The sequence below is a fragment of the Gavia stellata genome, chromosome 4, assembly GCF_030936135.1.
Source record: "Gavia stellata isolate bGavSte3 chromosome 4, bGavSte3.hap2, whole genome shotgun sequence".
Taxonomy (NCBI): domain Eukaryota; kingdom Metazoa; phylum Chordata; class Aves; order Gaviiformes; family Gaviidae; genus Gavia; species Gavia stellata.
Genome location: NC_082597.1, coordinates 72,880,072 through 72,901,979, shown reverse-complemented (window position 1 = coordinate 72,901,979; position 21,908 = coordinate 72,880,072).

Sequence of the window (21,908 nt, the reverse complement as noted above, 5' to 3'; positions counted from 1 at the left end):
AGACAGAAAAAGTGACACAAGAGAACAGTAGTTTCCCAGTATAAAATGTTTGGAATGGAACTAGTAGTTTTTCAAAGATCTTATTTGTTTGCATTAGGTAATTTGTTAGGCAACATCAGCAATCCCAAAGTGTTGGATCACATGAGGGATTTCGAGGCAATACTGCCATTCCAAACAGTGACTATGCAGAAAGATATACACCTTCCATCTTCATAGAAGATTTTCTATGATGAGAAGAAAGCAACAGACCATAATACTCTATAGATTTCTGGGTAGAAAACATGAACTTGTAGCACTGAGTCAGAATAATTAGCACAGAAATTCTTACTAAGACCAGTCTGGCAAACTGGGTTATTGTCAATACACTTGTCCCATTCATTCCCAAATAGCATAGAATCTGCCTAGTGAAATAATACTCTAAAAAGATCAAGTTTTAAAATGTAGCCTCTAATTCACTTACCACATTTTTCATTAAAAAAAAAAGGAAAGTGGGAAAGTGGACATGATTGCTTGCTCTATTTTGTGTAACTGAGTATTCAGGCTAATGTATTACACAGCACAAAGAATCAGGAATTGGTTATAGTGATTTATCTTTACACAGAAATAAATATTTAATCAGTACCGTTCATCTTGTTGGAGAGAACAGTTAATTGTACACTTAATTCTAAACCAACACAAACGTCTATTGTGTTCAGCTATAACGAAGTGTATAAAAAAACACATCACAAAGTTCAGGCAAAGACGTCAGCAGAACCGCAGAGGTGTTACGTGCAATAGATCTGAAAATCAGGGAGGCTGGGAGCAGAAAGCAGGACTTCATACCACAGGCATAAGCATGTACTGAAGGCATGCTCTTTCCTGAGACCTTATTATAGTCCAACTTTTAGTGGGCATAGCAGTACAGCTGGTCAGAACTGACATAAAGGTCAAGGAAATTTGAAATATATTATAGAAATGTGATTAATATATTTCCCACAGTCAGGGCAATATTTTGAATACGTGTGTTGCTTCAAAAAGGAAACAAATGATACTTCAGGAAGCATCTTATGACATTCTGCTGGTAAGTATCTAAAAAGGCACTGTAAGAATCCTTTACTTACAGTGCCATTTCATCTTGCAGAATTGCAGGTGTTAGAACTACATGGGTCAGATACAGTTTGTCCCACCACTAAATTTTTTCAAACCGTGAGTTCAGTTTTACTTGCTTTATTAAGTAAATCATTTTTACTTAATTTTTAGTGTACTTAGCCTTTTACTCTGAAAGATACCAGTGTTCCTCTAATAATAATGCTTAACAACATCTGGTAGAAGGGGGTAGCTAAGTTTCCCAGTTCTACAGATCTGTAAATTTAAACAAAGTAAAGACAGGGCCATATAACTAACAAGAGGCAGAGGCCAACTACTGCAGGGATCAAAATGGACCTCAAGAACCAGACCTCTCAGCCTGAGTTCTAACACAATTATATTCAACTCTGGCAGTCTGCAGACTATTTCTAAGGAATAAAAAATAGTCACAAGTAATTAACAAGTATGCTGCCAGTTGGTCTAAATTTTGCAGGTTTCTACCTCCGCCATCAACCTAAATTTTAAAAGTTGACATGTTGAAGAAGATTGAAAAACAGTTAGCTCCTTTTTGACCTTGAAATTTATCATGCTTTTTATTTTAGATCATTGATATTCATCCTCACAGAAAAGCTGAAGCCACCCTGTTGAACTATTTGAGTTTAACTTCCAAGTTTTGCAAAAAAAAGACATGAAGCCACAGATAAAACTGAGGTAGCTAAAAACCTTTGATGCACATAAAGCTACAGCCTTCAGAATGACTAAGGTTATTGACTGGAACAGAGATGAACACACTTTCAGACTGAATCCTGCTCAGCTGGTGAAAAACATACTCATTATACAATGTAACTCGTGATTGGAGGGACCTGGACTGAAGGATGCCCTATGTTTATTTTCTCAGATGAGCAAAGACAAGATCAACTGCTTACTGGAAAAGAGGGAGAGAAGGGTTGCAATTCATTAGCGACTGTGACTACAATTCTTAAAGACTTACGCCTATTTAAGGTTACAGATGGTTGCACAAGCTGCACAAGTATACTTACAAGCCCGGAATACTTTCACAATGTTAAGCTAAGAAGCCTTAAACTTTGATCATTTACTCCTGCTTTGATATCGCATAGGTCCATACAAATGTAACACACATCCTATTTAAGGTACCTTTGAACCACCAAGATAGGACCGAGAGGACTAGAGGAAGAATCAGGCTCCAAGTGTTAGCTTGGATTTCAATAAACATTTAACTTGTTAAGAGTATTTTATCCTGTAATGAAAGGTGTGAATAGTTCATGGGAACAATCCCAGACTGGGTTTAAACCAGCTACTTCCAGTATCGATAACAATGTAGCCGCGGGAGAGTAGAGCCAAGTTTCTTCAGCAGGTTATGTAAGCTGTGCAGGGCTCTAGATTATCACTCCCAAGGTATTTGGTTTAAAGCCAGGTAAGTCTAAACGAGCTGCCTTTACATCTGACTACAGCGCAGACAACCTTAAGAGTACAGAGGAGAAACATAACCTGTACAATCCAGCATGTTCAAAGAAACCCAAAATCCCAAGGAACTGTACAATGGGGTCTTTCACAGTGGAGGTGTCGATGCCCTCACAGCGTAGAAGCTTGTAAAAGAAAGCATGCAGGTCAAAGATCAGAAAAAAATCTCTACCCATGTTAGCCTCAATGATAAATCCTCTAGCTCAAAGCCCCACTGAAATCGTGGATAAATTAGATTGTTAAATTGAAATTACTGTTGGACATGGTGGTCAATTATTCCCCAAACTCCCAGTGGATTAAAGTTTTCCAGTGAAATTGCTATTTCTACAAAAGAGATGTTAGAAATGTGCATTATGCAGTTTAAATGCTATTGAAATTGATGCCAAGAAAAACAGTTGTGCCTGGCTGACATTGGAGATAATTTGGCAAGTTACCGAAAAGTTTTACTGTAGGCCCCAATTTACTGCTGTGTTTACAAAGCTATCCCTTAAGCCAAAAGCTATGTTAAACTATAACAAGTTTATATTTTATACAGAAGAAGAAAAGGTGACAAGGAAACAGAACATTTTTCAGTATTAAAGTATATGATGAGAAACTATTTTCTACCAGAGCACAACCATTGGAATGCTTTTGTGGTAGAGAACTTTTTGGTTTGGTAAGTTTTAAAGTTTGTAGGTCATCTGGAGACTGTTTCCAGCTCAGGAAGTTTTTGAGCATGTGGTTAGACCACAAAGTGATCTAAAATGCTTTAAGAAAATGTGGTTTCTTTTCCCTCCTAAATTTCTTTATGTCACATTTGTCAACAAACACATCACTGCACAAATGCCATGTGATCCCACAGCAAACTGCCTTTAGGAGTTGAGATTCTGCCTGCCAAGCTCATCTAAGACTCTCCTAGACCATGTACTCTTCTTAGTGGCCAACGCATCCCTTATCATGAAGCTACATACATTACCAGAGTGCTCTGAAACAATTTTATTAACCTGATGGATCATGACACAAAGAAGGCAGGACATTGTTCATGAAGCTCAGAATCAGTGAAACACTCCTTAACTCTTCCACCAGCAGTAGGACAACCAGAATTGCTTCATGAAAACAAGGACAAGTAGAAGACTTGGTACTGCAGTCAGTGAGAGAGGACTTTTTTTATCCCTTGACCAAAACATCTGAATTGCTCTAGGAAAGACTGTCAGTGCGTAAAACACTATAAAGAGCAGAAAGCAAGAAAGCCTTTCCCATGTTCTCAAAACAACTTGGACTTCAAACACCTTCTATAGTCACTATCCCTGGTGAAAATCCATTTTGCTAACCTCAGCTATTCCAAAATTATGAGCAGGGCTTCAAAAAATTATGGGATTGAAAAAATGGTAAGACTGTAAGAAAAACATCATTGAATACTGAGGTCATGGAAGTTGGCATTACTGGTGTTGACGTATTGCTTTCAGTCAGAGGGAGGGCAAGCAGAGTGAAGGAGTACATGTCCCTGTTGGCCTGATCACCATCTGGTTCAGCTTCTGAGATGAATTCTTCTCTCCAAGTAGCTCCTCTAATTTGAAAAAAACATTCAAAACAAGTCACAGTTGAACCATAACATTAAAACTGGTGATGTTGAACTTCTAAGCATAAATAAAATTTATTTCCAATAAGAGATAAACAGAATAATGTTAATTTGTTTTTGTATACCTATTTATACCTATGAGGAATTACACTATCTGTTGCTTCTCATAATGACTCAAATTAATGATAGAATCACGTTATATAATGTCACCTAATTCTCTCCATAACAGAAATTTGGTTAGGATGATATAAGTTACCAAACTAGGCTGTCCATGCAATCCAAATATGGAGTATTAAAATTTTGCTTATTTGAAACAAAGAGACAATAAAACACCAACAATTCACAGAAACGGAAAATACAGGCACTGACTACACAAATGTATTTTACATCTAACCAGCTGTATAATAATTTGATGGATCCCAGATGCTGCAGAAACGCAAGGCAAGGGCATAACTATGCAGCTTATTTGAAACAGATATATATTATTTAAATTTATGCCTGTAATAACAACGTGATGGACAGGCTATGAGTTTCAGACTGAGTTTACTACATACACCAGAAACCATAGTCCTGTCAGTAAGCCGCCTGACTAGTCAAAAATGAAAGGTACTCTAATATTTACTGTGAGAAAGTAAGACTTTCCCAGACAGCCTACAAGAAAAAAACCCACCTTTTTTCCTCCAAAATATATCAGTTATAAGGAGTCCTGAAGGAGGAGCTGAACTCCTGCATTCACTCAGGATGCTCTGAGAACTTTCACAGAGTAATCTTCACATTGGAGCTATGTAAACAAATAAAATCCATAAACCACTTCAGACCTGACAGAGCTATATGCCACAGCAAAAGGTATGAGGAAGGTCGGTCAAAGATTCATTCACGTTGAAAGCCTAAGCTAGCAGCGACAAGGCAGGGCATGGTAAACAGGGGAACATGGAGAGGGCGAATGGGGAAGAACAAACATCAGACCTACGAGAAAGGAAAGGCTCCAGATTTTCTCAAGGTGACAAAACTCGGGGAAAGACACCTTTTCTCTGCCATCTACTCTGGCTACAGCATGAAAGGCAGTTACAGAAAGACCAGGCTCTTCTAATATTTTATGTGTACATGAAGTCATTTGTGCTGCAGTCACTTTGCCTGTAGAATGCCCTGCTGCTTGCAAAGTCCAGCAGGTTTATTAGGAAGTGGGAAAGGCAAGGGAAAGAGAAAAAGAGATTTTGTGCTACTTCTCCGCACAGAGCCCATTGCTTTGTTTTTTAAACAGTTCAGAAGAAAAGCATACAGCTAGGGAAAATCTTGTTAAGTCTGTCTTACCTTTTGTTTCATGTAGCTATAAAAATGAGGGGTCTTTTCTCCTTTAGCTTATCTTATTAAGTTAAATAATACCATATGACAATAAATCTAATACCACCTCTCATTTAGGACTCCCCCAGTAGAACAACATGCTTTTAGCTGAGCTTCCAAGCAGATACCTGTAGAGTTGTCATTTCCTCAAGTGCAGCTCACAGATGTTCTCAAACTAGCTTCAACTAGTTGCATCACATTTGGCATTGGGACAGCTACAGAAGTCATCACCCCCAGCCTCCCACTTGCTCCTCTGCCAGAGGTTACCATAATCCTCCCAAGCAACATGAGACTCGAATGGGACATGCATTGAACTACTGGAATCCAGGGCTTATTAACTGAAAATCCCAAATTATGTTGATAAGTCAAAAAGCAAATTTCAGACACTCAGGAGCTGCTACATATCACATTCAGATTTCCTGTCTGAAGGAATATCTGGAAGAAATTCCATGGGCACCTACTGCTGGAAACCACTGCAACCATTCCTGCAAAGCTACCACCTTGAAAAGCAGCAGCTCAGGCAGAGTGCTCTTCATGCAGCTGAAGAGGTGAAGAACTCAAATGCAGCCCCCAGGCCTGCCTGAGATGCTGGATAAGTACCCAAGCAGCTGGCACACACCAAGCTCTGCACCATCACCACTGTATTGTGTGCATTGCTACGGGGTTTGACTATTTTGAAGCAGCACTGGATACAGCAACATTACAGCATGACAGACAGAAAACTTAAAAACACAACGGACATAAGAAGTGTAGGCGTCATAAAAAAGGGAGGATAGAGACCACCTATGTCACACGGGAAGCACCAGAAATTCAAGTGACCCGTAAACACACTCAGTCACTTGTCATCATGGTTCACAGGGGATGGAAAGAGTAAAGGTGCTCCTTGGCAAGTTTCCAAGCATCAACTGCTACTTCTGTGTAAAACGCTGCAAATCTCCCTGTGCAGTGAAGCCCAGAGATCAAAATCCCTTGCTAATCTCTGTGTACCTTCCCAAGAGCTGTTCAAACTATGGGTTATGACTAAAAAAGAAAAAACAGTAGGAAATGTAGGAGTGAAAATGTAGGGAACTTTAAAAAAGAAATTTGATTGAAATATAAAAATTAAAAACATATGGAAATACCAGTGATTACTCATCATTGCTGCACTTTCTAGTTTACAGGGTTTGCTACGAAGTCTCTGGGTAGTTGCAGAATTCATCTTCAAATGGTACAATTTATAGCCTGCACATATAAGCTGAAGTATGTACATGTGTGTTTATGTATATATTTATAAGGTAATCTTGGTTGAGAATTTAAGTCAAACTTGATACAAAAAAAATAGAAATTCTTCCATAGTCCAGGACTCGATTCTTCCATTTTTTACGATTGTCATTGTAGCTGGGAAACTCATATAATCTATTCTTGTCTTAATTAATTAGACAGGTTCATTAGTTACTTCACTTTGTTCCAATAAGTACTCTGTGCATCATTTCTAAAACCAAACAATTTTAAAAGCAAAGCATTTCTAGACCTAAACCTGCCTGCAGACTCACTCTGAAGCTGTCGCAGGCAATTCTCTGCCACAAGGTCCGAAACCTCATTCACAATGGTTATCACATCAGCAGGATTACACATATTTGTTATGTTATACACACGGTTAAGTCTTTTGTAGAATGTGCAAATCCAACATTAAACCTTCCACGAGAAGCGAAGAAAAAAGACCTCTTCTCAGGTGAGAATGATAAAACAGATGGATTAGCTAAAAGGATTAGTGGCAGTCTATCGTATATCCTACTAGCCTAGTTTAAGCACTTATTCGTGCTACCTTTTTTCAAAAAAAACCTCTTTCCAAAAATGATTAATTTTGAGGCTATGTATAAAGTCTTCAATGGAGAGGAAAATATTTGCATATCATGCTCCACTTTTACTGGAATTCTAGCCATGAAATATAAGACCTGCTTTAATTCAGCCAGTGCACAGACACTAACCTTACAGAGAATGGTTAAGCTGGCAATTTAAGAATACAGTGTGGGGCTTTGACAGTTTTCTTTATATTGTGGCATTTAGTTTAGTTCCGTATATATGTAATTTTAAGAAGCTTTATTGTTGCAGAGTTGGATCTAGAATATAAAGCACTGGTGGCTTTTATGAGCCTGTCTGGACTATCCAAACAAAAAATCCTTGTAGTAGGCAAGTTTAAGGCACTACTACTCATGAATTTTAATGAATAGGCCAGCATACATATGTAACACAGCCCTGTGAGGAATGGACTCATAAGGGTTTTAATGTGTTACCACTGGCTAAATTCTGAGGAAAGATGGAGTGATTGAGACATATGCTTTAGATCAGGATGATGTTCATTTTCTTCTCACATCTACAGTAGCTTGTTCTGACAACAGTATTGTATGCAGAATACAGGGGACCAGGAAACCAAGATGGACAAAAATCTAACTGTATCTAGAGACTGTATTTCACAGTCATTTTTGCCTCTTTTTCCCCCCCTACTCTTAAATTCTAACTGAGCAATAACTGATGAAAATGTTATTTTCGGGTGCTGCAGCCAAATGATCTCAAATGAAAACTAATGTCCATACACTGGATGTCCCATTCATCTATCTCTTTCAAATGCTGGGTCATTTCTTGGTCTTTGGGGTTCTTTCAACAGTAAAGCAAATCAAATAAGTTAAAATCCTATTATTGTTTGTTTTGCAGGGTTTTTAGAAGTACACAAGGACATATTTCTAGCATCTACAAATATACTGTTTTTTATATATCCATGAAAATAGATACCTACAAAATACTGACCCCCAACTTAAACATCTACTATTTTGTTACAGAAAAACAGTGTTTTCTGCCTTCCTCAGCACCTCACTGTTTCCTTCCTTCCTTCCCCTGCTCTCCATCCCCCTTCCTTAAAATGCTACCTCACCTGTCACACATCTGGTTCTGGACTACTAAACTTGTGCACATGCACATGCATGCACACACATTCTTATTCATATGAACAGGCCTGAGAATATTAAGTGTCTCTCACACTTGACCCTGTGTCCTGACTGTTGTGGCTTCTAGAGCATCGTCACCAGCCAAAGTCAGAGAACATATTGTAATTTTATGAGACTAATGCTTTTTTCTTCCTGCCTTCAGCTGACATGTTCTCCCGAGCTACAGAAAATGCTGTATGTAGGTAAACCTGAGCAGAAAATAGGTCAAGTGCTGATGTTTTTTAAAGGAATAGGAAAGAAGCAGTCTGTCAGGATTTCCATGAAAGAATAAAAATCCAAATATACAAAAAAATCTTTGTCTGTTTTTGTTCAGATTTCTCTGATTCTAATCCTACAGCAAAATATGCAAACTCTGCTTTATTTCCCTTTGAGCTGGGCCAAACCTATTCCAAAAACACACTTAACTCAGACCACGTAGACTCCAGGCTCACAGTCGGATTAATCTGAACGGTCTGTCCTGGTTCCAGCCCACCACAGCGGTCTTCGGAGATGAATGAGTGATCAAGAGACAGGCTGCTGACTGAGGGCTGGAATTCAGGAGCCCCGCACAGTGGTACCACTTGCTGGATATGACTAGGTTATGAGCTAACCTGCCTGGGACAGATACAACCTCTGCAGAAAAGAATTTCCTCTCATTCGCTTCTCCATTCACTGGGACATCTCTTTTCTCTCGAAGGGCCAGCTACTGCTGCCAAACCAGATGCTGTCCATGAGCAGTCTAAGCATGGCTTTGCCATGACCAAGAGCAGCACAGTTTTGACAATCCACATCCCCAACTATGGGGGGAGGTGGGCCAGAAGGAGCTGCCAAGGCAGACGTTGCCAGCTTGCTGTGGGACTCAGCTGCACACCAGATACTGCCCTAGGGTGCAGTGATGGGACCTCTCAGAAGTTAACATCATCTCTGGGTTGTGAAAGTCTCCTCCAGATCACTCTCCTCACAGCTCAAGAAGTATGTGTCTGTGGTCTTGATGATAAGAAGATTTGGGCATGCAGCTCAGAGGGCGTGGAAAGCTGGCCAACTCCTGTGCACATCCTATGAAGGTGTGTCAAAAGCCGGTTGTCCCAGAAATGGGCAAGGAGTTTCCTGAACTAGCTGCTAGTGAACTAGCTTGGGTAGGGTTAGTAGGCCAGCTGCAGCATTACACAACTCAACATGGGTTCATTTATCCTTTTAAGTCAATTCTTCTTAGGCAGTTTCATCTCATAATCAACTGGGTTTGATTGCAAATCTTCTTGCAGCCTCGTTTTCCTCTGAAAGCAAGGTCAGATACACATCTGACAAGTAACTTACGCTTGCACAACCATAAAAGTAATCTCTCATGGTTGGGATCTGAGTAAGCCAGGATGAATATTTTAGGTGAGGGGGTAGGAGAGAGGATAGATATCTCAGTAAGCTATACATTGAACCCTAAGCACTGTGTAAATTATTCTACATGGGCCGTTCTATCTCTCTGTGCCACTATCTGTCATGTTAATTATTGGGGGAAGACAAGAGAATGTATATGAAAAATGTCAGCAAGACATATTTTTTGCCTGCTATCAAGTGGGAGTAGAGTCTGAGAAAAACTTCAGGCGATACAGACATAGCTCCCTGGACAGACCACTCAAGGTTGCTAGGGAAATTAACTGAAAACAACACAGACGCAGGCTCACTAAACTTGCCTTCATTTGGTGATTAGGTTGTTTTAAATCTCTCAGGAGATTCCATTCCACTTAAATGTAACGTGATAAGACACGTTCAATGATACTGTGAGAGCAGTCGCATCTGGAATAGCAAGTAACACACACTTCTCTTTCCTTCCTGGTTTGAGATTTGCGGTGCCTGTGACCTTCACTACAGAGCCATGCTCTGTAGGCTGCATGGGAGGAACAAGGCTGAGACACAGTGTTTCCCTGAACAACAGAAGGAGATGAGCTCTGGCACCACTGAGAGTTACACAGCCAATTTTCCCAAAAGCCAGGTAGGAAGTGAAGCGACTTTCCAAATGGTTATGACAGAGGAAATAGAAACATTCATGGCAATCACTAGTCCTTCCTCACATGAACCTTCTAGCAGCTCAGCTATCTCTGGTTACAGCTGACGGAGTCCAAACAGCTGCGGAAGGATCGACCCTGCTCTTCTGGAAGACACTTAGCTCACAAGCTGTGGGGTAATGCCCCATAATGTCCCACCGCTGCCACTGCTTCTGACCCTTATAAACTGGAAGCTGTTTCCCTGTGATTGATTTTCTGGAGCTCAGATTGGCTCTGTTCATGTTCCTCGAAACTGCGTCACTGGAAGCTGACCTCTAGATCCATTACAGGCTGCAGCTTCTGTCACTGGAGGCAATCAATGGCCAGGAAAAGCTGGATTAGGGGAAAACTTTGTTTGGTATCGTTTATAAGTGAATGTGCTGAATGCAGACTACAGCAGCTCTAGTCAGCCAGGTAATACAGCTACCTTCCTGCCCCCTTCTCCCCGCCCTTCAAAATCAGACTTTTATTTGCAATGGACTTTTCCACAACTGTAGCATAGAGGAAGGGTAGTGAAATGATGTATGTAATTACTGTTATATTTATCTGGATACAAAATTCTGTTACAGAAGACAGAATAGACCCAGATTTAGAAAGAGGAGGAATGAAAAGTGGTTTTATTTCCCTTTGTCTCTGTGAAAGTGCATATCAGACCCAACCTAGGCTAGAAGAGCAATTTCAGGTGCATAACAGGGTTTCTGACACTGAACCTGACACTAAAAGGGACTCCAGGGCATTATGAAAGTATTGGAGAAAATGATGTTAATAAGAGGATATAACTGTGAAGCAAGCCAGCTCTTAGTCAGTAAGAAATGAAAGCATGCCCACTAGATACCTTGCCCGAGACATCACTAAGTGCAGAGAAAGAGGTTGATGGTGAACGCAAAACAAACAGGAGAAGGTGTCTGCCTAGCAATTCTGGTCCTCCTGCAAATAATAGAAATTAATATGCCAGTGAATCATACCTCTGCTGAGGGGACTTCTGATGACAGGCCAGTTGCAGACAGAGTGAAAAGCACACCAAGTTAGACGGGAAACTTGACCAGAACAAAGAATCCAAAAGCCAACACCACCACATTGAGGGCATTGACTAAATACAACCACAAAAGGAATCACAAAAGGCAAAGGCACAAGCAGCGGTGGTTTATGTGTACCTCACATGGGTGAGCTACAGGTTAGCAGTGGAGACAAAACCAAAGATTAGTACAAAGCAGTGACAAACAGCCAACACAAGCCAGCCTGAGCCACTACCAGGATGAAACAGAAAAAGCCTCAGCCATCTGCTGATGTATCACAAGAGAGTCGTGAGAGAGGTGAAATGCCCAAATACCCAACAGAATGGAGGTAGCAGCTTCGAGATAAAAACAAGAGGTCACTCTTACAACATTCCCAGCAAATCTACTCACATTGCAAGTTCATTTGTTTGAAAGAAACCTATATCAATTAATCCTATATCCCTCAGTATGCTTAGTTACAGAGGATGCCTCCAGCAGGCAGTATCTACCAGCCTAGGTTAACTACAAGCTTTTCCAAACAGAGGCCGTGGTAGACAATCCAATCCATATGCACCCTTAACTAACTCAAATTTTCTTTCCACCCTGCTGAACATTCAACATGTACTGAATTTAAGTTCTGCAATAAATCAAGGCAATTAAAAATAGTTAACAGTTGCGTTTACATGAGAACAAGAATTTTGAGATAATTATTCCAGAAGCTGGAACTGGAACCAAGCAATCTGTCTAATTAGCTTTAAACTTACTCCTGCTTTTTTGAGTCAGATTGGAAAGGATTTGAAGGATTTTAATTTCAGAAAGCGTTGCTCAAATACTTAAGCTTTAACACCAGTCTAAAAGTTCAATATGTGTCACAAACCACTGTAATAATAATGATGGTGATAATAAAACTTTGATAGCAGCCATCTGCCCATTCCAGACAACTGAATCATTTCCAGTGCTCCCCGAGAGCCAGCACTGACATAGATTTTTATACACTGTATCACAGACAGTATATGCAGGGTCTGCAGTCAAGACCTTTCTGTAATGACGTCAAAGAGGTTGTGCAGCCAGCTTTTAAAATTGCTGCAGGCTTGTCGTAATGACATTAGGATATAACAAATGAGGAAAGGAAGATGTGTATGTCAAAGTTACAATAACAAGCAAGGACAGCACACTTAGCTCTGGAGGCAGCACTTAGGTTATCTTCCATAGAGCTGCTCTCCAAAGTTTGCGTCAGTGGAGGGGGTGGGGTGTGAATTTCATTACGAAGGGGCATAACTCAGCTGGAGGACTTTTTAGTGTGAAGTCTGGAAAAAAGTAAAGAAAAAGGCATTGGAATTGTTAAGATAGAACTTAAACAAGAAACTGTAAGAGAAGAGACTTTAGCAAGATGTTTCAGTTGTCCACTTGCAGAGATAAGAGTCAAGTATACTGTTAAGAGCAGTCTATAAGACACAGCTAAGCAGTTTTTGCAAAAGCAAACTAAAAATCTCAAAATGAAATAATCAAACAAAATATTCAAAGAGCACTCAGACTGCTGGCAGAGATGCACAAGTCAGTTTGTTTCAGCCCTGGTGATAACCTACATATAGCCACATCTATGGGTGACCACATCTGAGCTGGAGCTTTGCTGGCACATAAAAGAGGGGCACAGTAGCCAGCTTTTTCCCTAGCATCCCCTAGAAGCCTAAAAGCTGCATCTTTTCTCTGATGCACGTGGATCTGTCAGCCCTCTGGGTAAGTTGGGAAGCTCACATCAGGTATTTATAAAAAGGGATGCAAGAAGGCTCGTTTCTTAGCAGAAAGCAGAGAAACAGCAGAGTGTGAGTCCACTTGCAGGTTTTATAGGAGTTAATTTAAACCAGGACAGTTTTTAGGAGGCTTTGATGGAAAATTTTATATTTTTAAAGTCCAAACTAATAAGTGGTTGACAGACTTCTTTCTGATAATAAGCATATCTGTATGCTGTGATGGGTGAAAAAAACCTGACAAACACACTGGATCTTTACCAGTACTTGTGAAATAAGGTCTAGGTGAGTTCCTGGTGCAAGTGGATGCTCCGTTCATTGCATGAAATATAATTCGTGAAATGTTGCCATTTGCACTCAGTAAATACTCATATTCATCTAAATGAGACTACTACTATTTGTATGAAATATGCTAATAAATGTGTGTTATTTTCTTTACCTTTAAAATATACTGTGATTTAGCCATTCACACTAATAGCATAACGTGAACATTCAGAGTTTCTTTATGCCCTTATTTAATTTTTCCTTCATATTTTCACTCTGCTTAGTACTCTGTTGCAGTACACCGGATGTATGTCTCAGAATAGGTATACAGTTTAGCATAATTAAAATTATCTATAATTATAAAAATTAAAAAGCTAAAGTTTTATTCCCTATACCTTTACTTTTATCTTATCTTCTGGGAACCATTAAAAAGACCACCAATCAAAAACACCATATAAGAGTTAAATTTGGTAATGTTTTCAATCCTTGCTTGTAACTATATCTAACTGTATCATAAAAACATACTTTTAAAAGTATTTTTGCTTGCTGTGGATTGTTAGTCTTGAAAGGAGCATTGTAGGGACATTTAAAGGTTCTGGGTCTTTAGCTCTGAGGAATGAAGAACAGAGGCATTACCATATTTGAAGATATCAACTGTCTTCAGATACTGCATCATATACACTGAAATATAGTAAGACAGAAGTTTCAGAAAGATAGGAAACTGTGTATACTTCCCTGAGATGAATTTAAGGGCGGGGTTGGGTGGAAATCTGCCTTTTGGGGAAATCGTAACAGCACCGACTGGCAGGGTGCAGTGTGGGCTGGCAGCTCCCTGGGGGCCGGGGGCTGCAGGGGATCCCTGGGCCAGCAGACCAGCCCGGAGCACTGGGGCAGACGGTGCTGAAAGAGGGTCCTGGGCTGTGGGCAGGTCAGGGGAAGCCCCGGGGGGTGTGCAGGGGCAGTCGGGTCCCCCAGAGCCCTGACACAAGTGCTTAAATTCTCTTTCATAGCTTTGATTTTATGGAAACCAGATTTGATACCAGTTACACTGCAGAGAGATTATTCTGCCAAAGGATACAACCTGTGCTAAATAAAGCGTGCATCCCCACAGCACTGTGCAAGCGTTAACAAATACCTAACCTGAGTCAGACTGCAGTACAGTGCGGTAAACTTTGTGAAACTTAGGCAGACTGCTCACCTGCCATTTCTGCAGTTTGATCTGCATTCCGCCCCGCTGGTGTCTCTACAGCTCTCTTGCACGTTTCTTCTGCAGACTTTTCAATTTTACTTCTTTATCATCCAAAATAATCATGGTTAGATTTGTTACTTTTAATCAAGTGTTGTGATCACCTCTGATTTGCTGCACGGTAACAACTATGTTACCTGATGGACAGGTAATGTAAAAAGACCTGCAAAAATCAGAAAAGAAATAAATCCAAAGGCCCATCTTTCATGGGATTAAACTCCTGCAAGCATTTTCCTGTTTCCCTCTGGTTTAGTTATTACCAGCTGTTCTTCATCTATAAACTCATCTCATTTGAACACTTAGCCATGCTGGTGGCACTGTTGCATGGTAGAAGGCAAGTAGCAAAATGTCTTCCTTGCCTTGTGTTTTTTCTCTTTTGCCAGGTTTTAGTCATATGACGTGCTAAGACAAGCAACTCAGGAAAGCCTTAAGCCCCCAGAGTCTGTAATTTTTTGTAAGGCAGTAAACTTAGATTGGTTTCTGAGATAAACTATAGCAAAGGCAGTTTTCTGGTAAGCAATGATTCTGACGGAAAATAATTTTAAAAATCAGGTAAAGATACAGAAAGAGACAAACACAAATTAAAAATATCAGACTTCAGGGTGAAGATTTTAATTGGTTTTAGTTCTGGTGAAAGACTATGCCAATACAAGAACTACTCCCACAGCTGTGTGCAGAAATGAAGAACAGCTGAAGATCAACAAACATAGTGTGCGCTTGGTGCCACCGCTACATCAGACCTGGGGACAGAATCACAGCCGGGCATAACACAGACCAGACAGTCTCCTGTTACAGCGTTTGATTTGAACCTCTTCCAACCCTTCGCTGAACTCGATACAGTGTCAGAAAGGATGAGCAAATGCTTCCATGATGACACTTCTACCAATTCTCTTAAAAAAAGACTCACCCGGTATTGGTCTCCAAGGACAGAGATAACCCAGCGATTGCAGTGCAAAGGACTTAGCCAACTACTTGGCTGCTGGACTCAGCACTTTACTGTCAAGTTTCCCAGATGTTCACACAGTGTGTCTGAAGCTTTTGCTATCCCAACTGCCAGACTTTTTCTCAAAGAAAAGAGGGAAAGGAACTGAAGGGATTAGGAATCCTGAACAGGGGAAACATCAGAGCAGGAATATAAATACAGAGAGTGAATGGTGCCTTTGCTGACCTAAGAAACATCAAAAAAACCAGTATCACAGGTTTCAACTATTTATTGTAACCTAATGCATTGATGTTGCATTCCTACTCTCAGTTTGTTCACATGAAATATCCTAGATTCATTCCACAGAAGCCAAAGACTGTCTCATGGGACATAACAGACTGGAAATAGAGGGTATATATTAATTTCAAAATTTCCCTTGGTTGGGGGAGAGGGGGAAAAAAAAAAGAAAAATCTGATCTTTGGGATACCCCAAACTAAGCTTCGTAAGGCTTATGCATTACTCAGAGGTCAATTCTTCCAAGCTGGAGAGAATGATTTGGGTATTTTACTACTCAGATCTTTGAACACTCACTGTTCATATGGACACAGACTGTTCATATAGATCAGGGGTGGACTTAATATCCCTTGAATCCAAAGCCTACTAAAAAAGAAAGTGGAAAAGTGTTTACAAGACTTTCAACTTTACAGCAGTGAACTGGTCTATTCAAGTGTTAATTCAGGGATACCTTGAGAAACATCTATAAATTTTTAGTAAATTTGAATCAGGATGTAATTTTTGTACCTAAAAGCTCTCTCTAATCGTAATTTCCATAAATATTCATGCGATCAGTGTTTTTTTATTTTTCTACCCATTTAAGATTCTGATTTCTCTGCTGGGATCTACTACCTGCTAGGATGAATTTCATAAAAGAAAAAAAGAATTCTAAAATGATTGATAATGTATAGGGATGGGATTGCTCAGACCTTTTTCAGCACATGTTAATATGATATAAGATGATATTTTTATGTTCACACTTTTACTATGTCCAGAAAAGCATAGTTTCATAAATAACACCTGATGAAAAGCATAGCTTATTTCCAAATTTCAGAAACTCAATTATCATCTTCCGCTATCCAGAAAAGTAATAAATATGAAAAATTAAACTCTTATCCTATGGAGTAATGACAGTTCTAAGACAATCATTTATTTAGGAACTTACATAGCTCTTTTTACATGTCGCAGCATTTTTCCATGTAAAACAATAGTCAAACCTCTCTTCTTGTTCACAGATTTTCAATAAACAATTTTTCTTTCAATTCAGTATCAACACCACATAATGGGCACAACTTAGTTTGTATGCTGAACCCACAATAGCAGAAATGATTCTAGTCTCATTATTTCTCCTTTTTTTCATGTCCCACTTTCTTCTCAGTCCCCTGACCATCCATAAATTACTGCTGTTATATTTTACTATTTTCCCTAAAAGTAATTGATTTAAAAGATATTAAATCAGATTAAAAAAAAAAATCAGATTAAAGGATCTTCTGACATATAAAATGCAGGACAGAAGTCAACTCATGCAAACAAAACCAAGCTTCTTAAAGCTTAATTGCACTAAGTAACCTTGTTTTAGTGGGCTGAAGAATCCCACAAAGGGAAAAAACAACAAAGGTCACATAATATGCTTTTGCAAGACTTGGTCCAGCCTGTAGAGCCATATCATATTGTTCCATTAATTGGACAGAAATTTTTGCACAGTAGAATGCATGAGTTGTTTGTTTTCCTAGGAAGCTCATCTGTTCATTGCCATTTCATGGACCATTTCCAAAAGCAAGACGAAAAGTCTTTGTGTGCCTAAAGGTACAAGACTTATACCTTCCCTCTTTCATGATTTACCTTCACACTTCTAAAATACATTATCAATCAACTGAGTCCATTCAGTAACACCATTTAGGCTTTAAATGTCCTCATGAAGGAAAATTATCTAGCTTTACATAAGAATAACCTCAAATGTAAGCCTATGTTAATCCTATCTCATGTTAACAGTCTCAGCCTTAGTCTTACAGGCCCCTTCAATGTCCAAGAAAACATAGTAAGCTTGTCCAGGGAAGAATTCATTCAAAAGTGAGATCAATGGCTGAGAAAGGATGAATGATGCTCTGGAGGGTTCCCCCTTGTGATTTTAGACATCTAGCTTAAACTAGTCACCTTTAGCTCCTAGGCAGCTGAATCTAGATGAAATGAGTTACATCCACAGGACGATTGGGGCACAAAGGGAAAAACACATCTAATCTACAACATCTAATTTTAGGCACCTAACCTGAGGTAGTCTTAGTGTCAGTGGAGCCTCCCATGAGCTTAGTTCTCAGAATTAGCACTGGAGGCTCCACTGTCTATGTAGATGTCACTAAATTCAGACAGTATCTTACACAACTATGACAATATGGTGTCTCTCAACTAAGAGTTCTCTCTCCATCCCCAAAACGCAGAACAGGTTATATGCTAACACCTTCCAGAGGAGGCTTCTTGCCAACATGTAGTGCTTTGCAATATCAGCTCCCAAAAGGCTCAGCTGAACACCTATCTGACTTCTAGGATGTACAGGGATATTTTCAGTTGCAGTATTGAAAAGAAAATAAGGAGTGAATTCCAAAAAAGGGCTCCATTCCCAGTTTCAAAATTTTGAACAAAGCTACAAAGAAAAGACATCATCATCATCACCATCATCATCGTAAGCAGCTGTAGAATGATAAAGTAAAAAATATTTCCAGAACAGGTTATCCTGAGAACTTCTTCCAACAGGCTGAAGGAGGGGGCAATTCAGAATGACAGACTGGAGAACTGAAGGTCTGAGAAAACAGGACAATATTTCACGGGGGTAACTACATGACTCTCATCTTGTGTTGAAAAAGTGAACAGGAAGGAGGAAACACTGGCTGAGTTCTGCAGAGAAGACACAGAGGCTGTCCTTGCCGTTCAAGCTGCATGTCAACAGGGCTGCACTGCTTTGAAAAAGGCATGCAACATAACAAGATGTGCAATCAGAGCAAAAGCACAATGACAATCTATCTTTCCAGGCAATTTAGTTCCAGCAGTAGTTGTCAAGTGCTGGGCACCACACTTCAAGAAAGAAGTGGGCCAAGTGAAGAAGCTCTGGACAGAACACCAAATATAAACATAAGTAAAGAAAACATAATACGTGAGAGAAGGCTGAAGAAAAATGGGGTTGCTCCACCTAAAATAGAAAGAAAAATCCAAACAACTGAGAGAAGACATAACAAAAATCTTCAGTTATAGAAAAAGCTGTAAAAAGGAAGAGGATTACTTTTTTCATGGCTCTGGTTGATAGGTTTGAATGACAGTGAAAAAAGAAAAAAAATACTGGGAAAAATCATGAAGTAGGGTATAACACTATTTAGGGAGCTCCCATCTTTGGAGGTCTTTAAAGAAGAAGTTAGACAATCTTGACAAGAGATGAGAAAAACAGACGGATGAGACAATCTCTTTCAGTCCGTCAGGTCATTTAGATCCCTCTGCTTTTATGTTTTTATAATATCTAATAGGAGTATCTGAACTATAAGTAGCAGGGGTGGTGGGGTACAGTCAGCACAAGATTTTTCTCCACCGCCTCTGATGCTACTCACTAAACTGGGCAGTGCAACAATATGGTTTTCTTACATAGCCACCTTCGGGTATTGGTTCGGAGCTGGCAGCACTGGGCTGACTGAATGAAACTGCAGCTCCCAGGTTTCGTTGGTTAAGGCTGTTTTCCAGCATTACGGTACTGGAATAGATCATATACCATGAGAATAATTCATTTTATCTTATCAAAGTCAATCTGTAACTCATCTTTATCTCTTCACTAGCTATATATAAATAGATGGTTCTGGAAGTGCTTCAAAAAAAAAACATTGAACATATCGCCCCATATTATGATAAAATCCAGATGCATACCAGCTCCTTCTCAACACCTTTACTCTTGGGGAAAGAAGAGAGGATCAGAATGGATATATAGCATGCTCCAGCCAGCTCTGAATGATCACTGCATCAGGACCCCAGGGCCTGCCATGAAGCTCTCCTGAGCTTCAGTAAGGATATATAACCAACTTGGTGTAATACATCAGATGGATGGCAGCTTTGGCATTTAGAGTGATGTTTCTCAACTCCTACTCTTCTTATCACCTCCAGTGAGTCAGTGGCAAAAATGTGCATGCATTCTTTGAATCTTTCTTATGCAAAACTCACCTGCGGTACACAGGGACTTACCTATTTAGGGGGATTATTTTTATGTTTTCTTTGTTTTATGATTTTTCATATAATTTTGTTTACAAGTTAATGCAAGTATTTACTGGAAATTAAACAAAGAGGAGAAAAAATATTGTATTACACACTATTAGCAAGACAGTTGTAGCATACATCTTTTACTGTGAAAAAAAAGTTTACATAGAAATATATCCTTCATTGTAGGAAAACTTATACCACATGAAAAAGGATAAAAAAACCTAGTAAATCTAATTTCATTTTCTCCTATAAAGACAAAAAGGTTGCAGAGGCGTTCCCTCTTGGTGAACTTTCTGACTTTATTATTCCTTTCTTGCTTTCATATGGTCCAAATTCTACAGTCTTTAAAGAAGAAAAAGCACTGATGTATAATTAGAAGCAAAAACATTAATAACTTGGACCCATGTTTACAAAGGCAATAGGGATCTTTGAATGTTTTCTGAGGCTCATAGGCTTGTTATAGTGAGGCTACACAAAACAGACTTCCATAGGGCATTACTCTGATGAACAGATTACGTATTAATTCTCAAAACACTTCACAGATGAAGTTTTGTGAAAAGAAATATATGATTAAGAGATTTGTTGTCTGTATACTGTGTTTCCTGAAAGGGTACAGAGTGATTTTTTTTTTTCTCCCATCATAAGAAATCACTAATATGAAATATCCTTTTTTTAAAGCACATAATTAAATTAGAAATAATTTTAAGTAGTCGCATTCTGTTTTTGATTAAGGTGCGCTGATGCAATAAAGATAAATTACTGATTTCTGGGGCTGAATTGTCAGGAATGAAACCGAGGGGACTTTCCTTCTACAGAGGTAATATTAATTGTTGGCAGTTAATGGCAGAATTATAGGTTAATTTTCTTTTTATATAAAAATTTATTGAATGAATTGAACCATATGCACTGTGTCATAATGGGACACGTCAATAAACTCTTAGAGAAATTTCATTTCATTTATGCGCTGAAGTTTGCTGTAAGAGCTCGTGTTATGCAGCTTAGATACAGCTGCACAGCATTTGGTAGTTCTGCCTGCGTTTGTTAATGTTATGTCAGGGAAAAGAGACCATTTTTCATTAACATTTTATAGACTGTTTGTACTTTAAATATTCTCTGATGTCAAAACTAATTTAGCAAGCTAAGTTCAGAGAAAGAAGAAGGTTAGTTCATACTAGGAACTGAGGTTAACACTTAGGAAGACTCAGAAGTCAATACAGGGCCAGTGACAATTGATGGGGGATTCTCAGAACCTCCAAAATCTTCTTACTAGCCCAGACCCCAGAAGTATTGCAGTTCACCCTTCCTCCCTGCCCCAACTTCTTGTAGGAGCCTGAAACTAAGGGCTCAAGTAGGTCTGGCAAACAAACATATACCAGCAAAGGAGCTGGTATCAGTCCCACCAAAGCAGCAACGTGCCTATACAGCTAATCGGAGCCTAGAAGGCCTGTGTAATTACTTCTTTTTTTTCAACAATTATTAGCTCAAGAGCAAAAATTAAGAAGTCTGTCATCTTAGTCTCATGTTACATGCTTTTCACACTTTCTTGTCACCCAGGTTCTGACTGCCCTAACAATCTCATATTTCTTCTTCCAGGTATCTTTCTCAATACCTCTCTCTTTCTGTTGATACCATCCTCTGTAAAACCTACTGAAGGCATTAAATGATAAATTAAATAATAATTGAATTAATGCAATGTTTTCACATCATTACTCTACTTGTTATACGTTGCCTCTCTTTCCCTATTGTGCTTGAGAAGCATGACACAAACTGAAGCAGTCAACAGCAAGTGAATAAGACCTTTGGAGCATCACCAACATAATATAAAAACAAACCATGAATCAGGCCTCCTGTATCTCAGGTTGCTGCTGTAGCAGTAGAGAGAAGAACAAACAACATTAGTTAGTTCATTAACTTTCTCTGCATCAAGAGAAAACTCTCCTGTGCATACCAACACAGCATCACAAATGGCCTCTTGTCCTATGATCTCCCTTTGTGCATATACCAAATAG